Source organism: Struthio camelus, chromosome 14, assembly GCF_040807025.1.
Source record: "Struthio camelus isolate bStrCam1 chromosome 14, bStrCam1.hap1, whole genome shotgun sequence".
NCBI lineage: Eukaryota > Metazoa > Chordata > Aves > Struthioniformes > Struthionidae > Struthio > Struthio camelus.
In genome coordinates this window covers 5,362,348-5,370,586 of record NC_090955.1, presented here as the reverse complement: position 1 = coordinate 5,370,586, position 8,239 = coordinate 5,362,348, and the positions used below count along the sequence as shown (strand labels likewise).

Below are 8,239 nucleotides of genomic sequence, written 5' to 3'. Positions count from 1 at the left end.
ATGATTCTCATTTGATTAACAAATGATTAACAAAACATTTTGTTAATGTTTTCTTTTGAGGTAAAATATTTTGTTTTGACATTCTGACTTCTATAAATATACTATAATTGCTAAGTTGTTTTGTACAAACTACACTTCAGTGTATTTCAAAAATGTGTGACTATCTCGGAACTAAAATATTTTGGCCTTACTGAGATCAGGACACTGAAATAACTTGGGCCCTATTTATTTATTTATTTTATAAGTTCAATCAATTGACATGTTCCTGCAGAAATGCGTCTTTCCATAAAAAAGACACTGATACTGTGTTCATAAGACGCAAACTAATTGTATGCTGTGGTGGTTTGAACTGCACGAAGCAGGAGCCTTCTCAGGGTGCGCATGGTAAAGACCGATCTCCTTCCTGCTCTACTCCGCTCCTCAAAAGGGCAGGTTGTACTGCATACTGCCTTCCTCGCACCATAGGCACCAGGTGAGAAAACAAGTCTGTTCTTAATCTGAATGATCTTTTAGTCTGTACAGTAGTCTAAAAGAGCTTTTCTTCCAGGGGATATACTGGGAGGAAGGTTTGGAAAAGTTAGCCGTGGCAAACACTGCACTGGCAGAGAAAATATGTGGAGACCCGATGTGAGTTAATTTAGGGGTTAGTAGCTAACTCTTGGAAACCCTAGAATGTTACAAAATCTAATAGTCTTCCTCTTTTTTCTTTTTTTTTTTAATGACACTGTTAGTATTCTTTAAAAAAAACACTCCCACAAATACAATTTCCATGCTTTCAGCCTTTTCTATATTTAAGGTACTAAATTTCAGCTATTCTGATCTTTTGACACTCTCAAGTCTTCCAGAGCTATTGAAAGGCCATTACAAATTTTTAATCACTTTCTCAAATATGAGGGTCACGATTTGTCTTAAAGTGGCTATGCATGGCAGTGTAAAAACAAAAAACTTCTCATCTCTAACATGTTAATGTTATGTGGCTTTAAACCATTCATTTTATTGTGCCATGCTTAAGCTTCTAAAGCTATAACCCCCTCCCCCAAACACAAAAACCCAGAACTCCTAACCTCCTTTTGTAAATCCTTTGATGTATATTCATATCAAATGTTGTATAAAAAGCGGGAACTTTATTTTCTGAAGATCAAAGTAGGTCTTGAAATATAGGATTGTTCTCAGTTTTCCTATTAATCCTATTAATCACTATTGTTGTTCTGCTTTATCTAGCTTGTTTGATATCGTATTGGATTGCCACAGATTCTTTCAAAGCATGCTAATCAATTGTAGTTCAAACCGAGTTGAAATATCATACAAATTGCTGTCATACACTAATGAGTGAAATTACTTTAAGTCAGGTTAGGTCAAAGATCTTTAGGTTCCTAATCTGAGCTTCATTACTGAAAGCAAAAGTTAACTGCTAGGCATTGCACCTTACATCATTTTAATCAGCGTTAGGCCTGCTGCTCAAGCTGTGGTTGAACTGGGTGGGATCTATAGTAATTCTGTGGAAACTTTCAAGAGCCTCATAGCCCTGAAGTTCAAGAATCAGGTTTTGTTCCTGGTTACAGAGCCAAAGGCCTTCCAGCGCTGTGAGATGAACTTGCCCTCTGAGCCCCCACTGCCGCTGGAAGGATGCAGTAGGACAAATCTCTATTGTCTTACTTGATCCTACACCTGAGAAATACAGATCACACATTGATTTGGTAAGAGTTATGTTCATATTCTTCAGTACTGAAGCAAGATACAGGAGTAACATCTAAATTACGGAAACTTCTACATTTGCACACTCCTGAAATGCCAGCAGAAATTAGAACAATCTAGAAAAGAAGTCACAACAAATGTATCAGGCAGAATTGGATTTAATATTATAGGATATTGCAGCTGGTCCTGCGTTCCTGGAAAATTCTCCAAAAACATGTTTAAGAATTTAATTTAAAAAATGCTTTGCAGAAATATAAAAGAAATCTAAATTGTAAATCGAAAGTAAGCTTTCTGTAAGTTTAGCACAAGAAGCTAGGTGAATCCTTGATCTGAAATGAATATTCACATATGTAAAAGTCAACAGTGTGTGATGTATGAGGAGGATGAGAGTTCCTTGGCATACAGTAATGAAAAATCTCTAATGGAAAAAAAATCTGATTGGAAAACAAATTCTCATTGTTCTTTTGTTATCTATTTGACAATAACACATCTTCTTTCTTAATATGCTGTTTTCATTGTTGATTCTCAGTAAGAACTCCAAAAGCAGTATTGGGAACTTAGTATGATTACACTTAGTGTGTCTTTATTACAAGGTGTGTCAAATACCTTAGAAAGACGAGTAATTATAATTTCTTTTTCATTAATGAAGAAACTCAGGTATGATTGCCCAACTCATTTGCCTGAGATCACGCAACAAATCAATGGTGAAACTACCTACAAGCTTTTTGTATTCTAGGATTGTATTTAAATGTTTGTCCTTTGAAAAACAGAAGGAAAAGATGGATTGCTATGAACTGAAATATTTCTCAGTTGGTTGAGGGGACGTGGAGTTCAAAACACGCAAGTCTCCCCTAACCTGAGCTTTATCTCAAAATGTATTTGAAATAATCTTTATTAGCACACAAATATACAAGTCATTCATGTGCTTTCTTTGCTTTATTTGCAGAGAAATACTTGTGGTTTTTGTCTTGTTTCTGCTCCAGAGGAGAGATGGTTCTAGTTTTCTCAGAAACAAGTAGATGCTATTTGTATATCTTTTAAACATTTTCCCTGAAACACAACAAAAAAATAGTGTTTCCCTTTAATCCACATGGTTGAATTTGCAGGACCTCTTGATGCCACAGCTGAAATTGCGTTGCCTTTTTTTTTTTTTTTTTGGCAAAAGATTATTTAAATGAAAATGTCTTTCCCATAGAAAACAATAAGCTTTTGCAAATATGTTCTTTGAAAAAGTGGTCTTTTTTCCCTCTACCGGAGGGAGAAAAGAGAGAGAGCACTGAAAATGGAAAGCATTTTCTCTTACCTCTCTCTCCCCTGTGGTAGGAGAGAAAGGGGAGAAAAGACAGGGAATGGGGCTTTGTTATTTTCTGTGAGTTGGGGAGTACCATTTTTAAAAACAACGGTTGCTGTCTCTTTGAACTACTTTTTCAGGGCAAAGGGAAAGTTTTGACAGTTTGCTAGTAGATTTATGTGCACGTTCTATATCAATGTACCGTATAAACAAATTTTTTTTCATTATTGGTCTTAGACACTTTCCTAGGCAACCTAACTTAAGCTGAAAAACTCACTTAGGCCAAAATAAATCACTCTACATGGATCTTGGGTTCTTCCGAGTGTAATGATATCAGATTATGCCAAAATGCTTTCCTAAGCTTTCAGCTGTAATCCTGTAAGTGCTTAATGGTTGTCCACATGGGCAAATTATTTCGCAGATCTAGTTATTCTACTCTAACCCTGTGTATGCTCTGGAGCAAGGCAGTTTCCTGTCTGTTTTCAAATAAAAATAATTTTGATTTATTTATTTCAATTCCACTGCATAAGATTGATTTACAAAAGGAATAGGTTGCTGTTTTATTCAGAGGTCAGCCTTGCTCTGGATAGCTTTCCAATGTACAAATACTATTATGTTCCGTAACAGCTCGCATCATAATGTTCCTTACTGATTTTATAACTTGTGAAATATAAACCATCAAATCAGTATTTAGCACAGGGTCAAAGGCTTAAAAGAAGAAAAAAAGAGGATGTTATAAACAAGAAAAGAAAATAAACAACTTGTAGTGTATGCAAGGATGGGAAGGCCCATTGAACATTAAAACCAAAACTTCTCCGTAAATTAGATTCAAGTTTTTCCACATCTTAATAAGCATTGCTTTCCACAGTCTGCTAATATCTTCAGAACATACAGTTGTCTGCCTTTTTTTTATGATTCTGAAGAGGACCCAATCTCGTAAAATGTCTACATTTTGTCATTTTAATTCAAACTTTCTTCCAGCGCTAAGATATTTGTAACCAGCACATAATGTTTTGTCTGTCTTCCAAAAACTTTGGTTTTGTCTGGCTAACAATAAGCAAGCAGGGATGATCCCGCAAAGGGCAGTGATCCAATTAAGCTTACTGAACAGAATTACAGGTTAAAATGGCACACTTAACAGCATTGTTCAGTTTTCTTTATGCACCCCTTACAAACCTGTGTAAAATATAAAATGCTGTCATTTTTACTTGGTAAAAATAGATTTAGATTTAGGATAGGTTTGTCATCTATTCTGACCAAATGGAAGGAATCAGACAAGCTGCTAACAATGAAAAGTCAATGTTAGTATATGGTTTGTTTACTTGTGAATTCTACCGCATTTTGAAATAAAGATCTTCCTGCAATGCCATTCCCAGTGTATCACTGTAGTAATTTATTTAATATACTACAAATGTGATAAGTGCTACACTTCAAAAGATGTAAGTCCACTTTTCTCAAACTAGGAAATAAAAGGATTGGAAGGAAATGAGAGGTGGTCTTCCTCTACCAGCTAAATCCTGCAGAAATTATGATATTAACTTACACCTTGTTTCTAGAAACAAGATCTGAGCATCTGTGGCTCCTAATGGCATTACCTATCCTCAGAGCAGCATCCGTGTTACAGAGCAGTGCCAATTAGATTTATAACTTGCAAATAACAAAGGTACAAAAGGTAATAGGGCTCCAAGCGTACCTACCACATGATACAGCTGTAGACTCAAACCTCACTTGCTACTTTCTGAGTGCAAAGAAGTGGCTCTAAAGTACTTAATTAAAAGGTTATATGAGTGTGTTATGTTCTATTACAAGCTGTTGAATTAGTTCTATATTTCTGTACAGAATGTAGTAGAGGAATTTAGAAAAAAACATATTCCTTTTTATTCCCTGCAACTAGCTTTTTAACTGAAGAAATGCTATGTTGTCCCAGTTTTCAATATTAATTCTAGGTGTCTTGGGAACGCTTTTAATTTTTTTTCTGTTTTAGCAGAACAGGCTAGCAGCACAGCTTTTCAAATTGACGGTAATTATGGTCTTTATTGTGTTCTTGGTGATACCTCCAAATGGAATGGGATGTTGTTTAGGAAGATTGAATTTGCTCTCATAGGGGTTTTTAAGTGGGTTGTCTAACTGTACTAGACTTTAAAATGTATGTTTATGCCTCTTCTAGGCTTGTTTTGGCTGTTGGGATTCTTTAACAGCAGTCATGCTGGGAAATGCAGTTCCTCAGGAAGAGCTGAAAATTGAGGGCATGTGACCACCTTTGAGAATTATTATAAAGAACAAGCTGTGCTGTGGATGAGAGCCGATATGGTATCTGGGGGTAAATGTAGTCTGCTAGGATATAGACATGATTTAAGAGAACCTGTGCCCTATGTTCTCCACTGTTCTGTTTTGCTGAAGGTTAAAAAGGTAAGCTAGTTTTTTGTTACTTTAACTGGACTTTTATACCTCTTTTGTAATAATAAAGTGGATCCCAAGGAAAAGAACATAGGCTAACCTGTAATCTGAATTGTATGTTCCTTTTCTATTGCCAGTGCATCTGCTTACAGGCCTCAGCACTTCTGTTTTCATTTCCATATCCACTGTTTGCTTTGAAACCTTCCCCTGTCCTCTGTCAAGTCTTTTCTCAATGCAGTTCCTTTCTTGTTGAAGAGATTTTTTCACTTGCTTGCCATGAGTACCCACTGATGTTTTGGGGGAGGACATTAATACCGTAGAGAGTAGATTATTGTCCAAGCAAACTAATTTAGTTTCGGTTTGTAGAGATTTCTAATCCTAGAAGGGTAAACATACTACAGAGGGCATGAGATGGGGAAAGTCATGGTAGCAGAGCTGCAAGGGCAGGAGAGCTACTAATACAAATTGTTAACAGTGCCCTTGGCTAACTTCAGAGAAAACAATTCAGTATTCATTTCTCTTAAGAATATATGCCTTAGCTCTGCTGTTACTCATTCTTTCAGCATGTTTTTATGATGAACAAAGTGATCAGAAGAAAATGGTAGCTAAATTCATTAAGGTTTTATTAATTCCACCTCATGCGCTGATTTTTTTTTCCCCCACGGGTTGGGGCAAGTCCTGTCTTTGTCTCTGTGGTTCTTTGTGTGCTTAATAGGGCTAGTGATGCTGGCCCGAGGCAAGGGAATCCCTAACGCAAGAGAAATGTACAAGAAGGTAAAAGTGCCAAGTCCTAAGTATTGTTGGGATTTTTCATGTCCAGTAGGGAATGTGATTTTCCTTTATAAAAAGCTGAGAATTGATCCATGGCACAAAATAGACGATGCCTTTGTAAAGCATTTAGAAGTAGCAGCACTTGGAGCTAGACTTTCAACAACTTTCAGCTATTCATACTTAGTCAGAGAGAGCCCCAAAGTATTAAATCTGAAGTACCTCTATCTGCTCTAAACTATTTTTGAAGTTTATGAGAGACACTTTCCCTAAACTCCCTGTCATAGCATAGCACAAGCTTCAGTCACCTTGAGCTCAGTTTCTACCTCCCTTATTTTGTATTGGACCTGATCTGCAACAGTTTAATCTCTTAAAATGGCATCCTATAACAAATTGTCTCAACAGTCTTAAGTGCCACTCTTCCTCTTTTATTAGGAGATGAGAGCAAGGCATGGTGCATGTTTGGCCCTGACAGGTACCTTAAACAGCAGGGCCCGTCCCATGTGGTTGGCTTGGTCGACTGCTGCTTCCCTTTTTCCCTTCACCTTTTGATCAGATGAAGGGAGAGGGGACCACAGAGGTTCATTCACTGCCCTCTCTACTCAGCATTTCTGTGCCCTATTGCAGCTTTTACAAAGATTTGTTGTTAAGGAAGGTTTTTCACAGAACAGTATAGAACAAGGGATTTGTACTGCTCATCTGTAAATATGAAACCTTAGATATTCCTGTTAGTATTGTATAGTTCTAAGGTCAGAGACCCTGAGGGTCATCTAGAAGGTCTAGACCATACAGGTCTTGATTCCAGAAGCCAGATGAAAGTTAGGGTTCCTATATGATGAAAATGCCAACACAGACTGTTAATTCCACAGCCTGGATATTCCTACATGATACAATCAACACAAGGAACCAGAGAAAATATCTTTCAGCAAGGATGTGCTTGCCATAGGTACCAAGGTTGTCTTTTAGCCATTTATGGTGGTCCTCAAACCTGATCATTCAGCTATGATGTTAGCAGCAGTTGTAAGAAACGGAGCTGTATCAGAGGTTCTCTGGTACGTTATCGACCTGGGAGAGCAGAAAAGTCAGTTCAGCCACAGGCATTATTATCTTTTTAGGGACTGCTCTGAAACGGTACGATAGATCCGGGACTCACAGGGCAGGCCAAGAGTGGTGGGGACGGGACCTGCTTCGCCGTGCGCGGGGCAGGAGGGCCGTCAGCATGCGCATGAGGCCTCCAGAGGCGCCTGGGCCACCCTCCAGGTCTATATCAGGATTGTACCTAATAGTAAATTACAGCAGATGCGCCGGCTCACACATGCCTAGAGTAACAGTTGGCATCGATATTTGGCTACCTTTTTCACAACATCTCTCTCTCTCTCTTTTTTTTTTTTAACAAGCATTTCCATTTTTTTTTGCAGAAGTGTCCACAGCAGGCGAGTCCATATGCCAATGGCTGGCTAAAACCAGCCGACAGGCGTCTCCCCCTCGCCCGGACCCCGGCCACCGCCGCTTCAGCCTGGACTCTGCCCCGATCCCCTCCTTGCTCATTCGGAGCCTTTTCCAGAAGGAGCGACTGCCTGGCCTTCACCACCACGTTTTTAGGGACCTTTTCCAGAAGGGACCAAGTGCCTGGGCTTCACCACGTTTTTAGGGACCTTCTCCAGAAGGGACTGACTGCTCGGCCTTCACCACCGTGTTTTTAGGGACCTTCTCCACAAGGGACCGACTGTCTGGCCTTCACCACCACATTTTTAGGGACCTTTTCCAGAAGGGACCGAGTGCCTGGCCTTCACCACCACGTTTTTAGGGACCTTTTCCAGAAGGGACTGAGTGCCTGGCCTTCACCACCACGTTTTTAGGGACCTTTTCCAGAAGGGACTGAGTGCCTGGCCTTCACCACCACGTTTTTAGGGACCTTTTCCAGAAGGGACTGAGTGTCCGGCCTTCACCACCGTGTTTTTAGGGACCATCTCCAGAAGGGAGCGACTGCCTGGCCTTCACCACCACGTTTTTAGGGACCTTTTCCAGAAGGGACTGACTGCTCGGGCTTCACCACCGTGTTTTTAGGGACCATCTCCAGAAGGGAGC

The 8,239-nt window shown here is 39.2% G+C and overlaps 1 long non-coding RNA gene across 1 annotated transcript; it reads left to right on the top strand.

The window, feature by feature from the left end:
- Positions 1–204: 204 nt before the first annotated feature.
- LOC138060958 (uncharacterized) lies at positions 205–8,042 on the top strand. The gene is made up of 5 exons (XR_011134472.1): positions 205–472; positions 548–627; positions 1,563–1,697; positions 5,154–5,395; positions 7,570–8,042. It is a non-coding gene; the product is annotated as an uncharacterized lncRNA (long non-coding RNA).
- Positions 8,043–8,239: the final 197 nt, after the last annotated feature.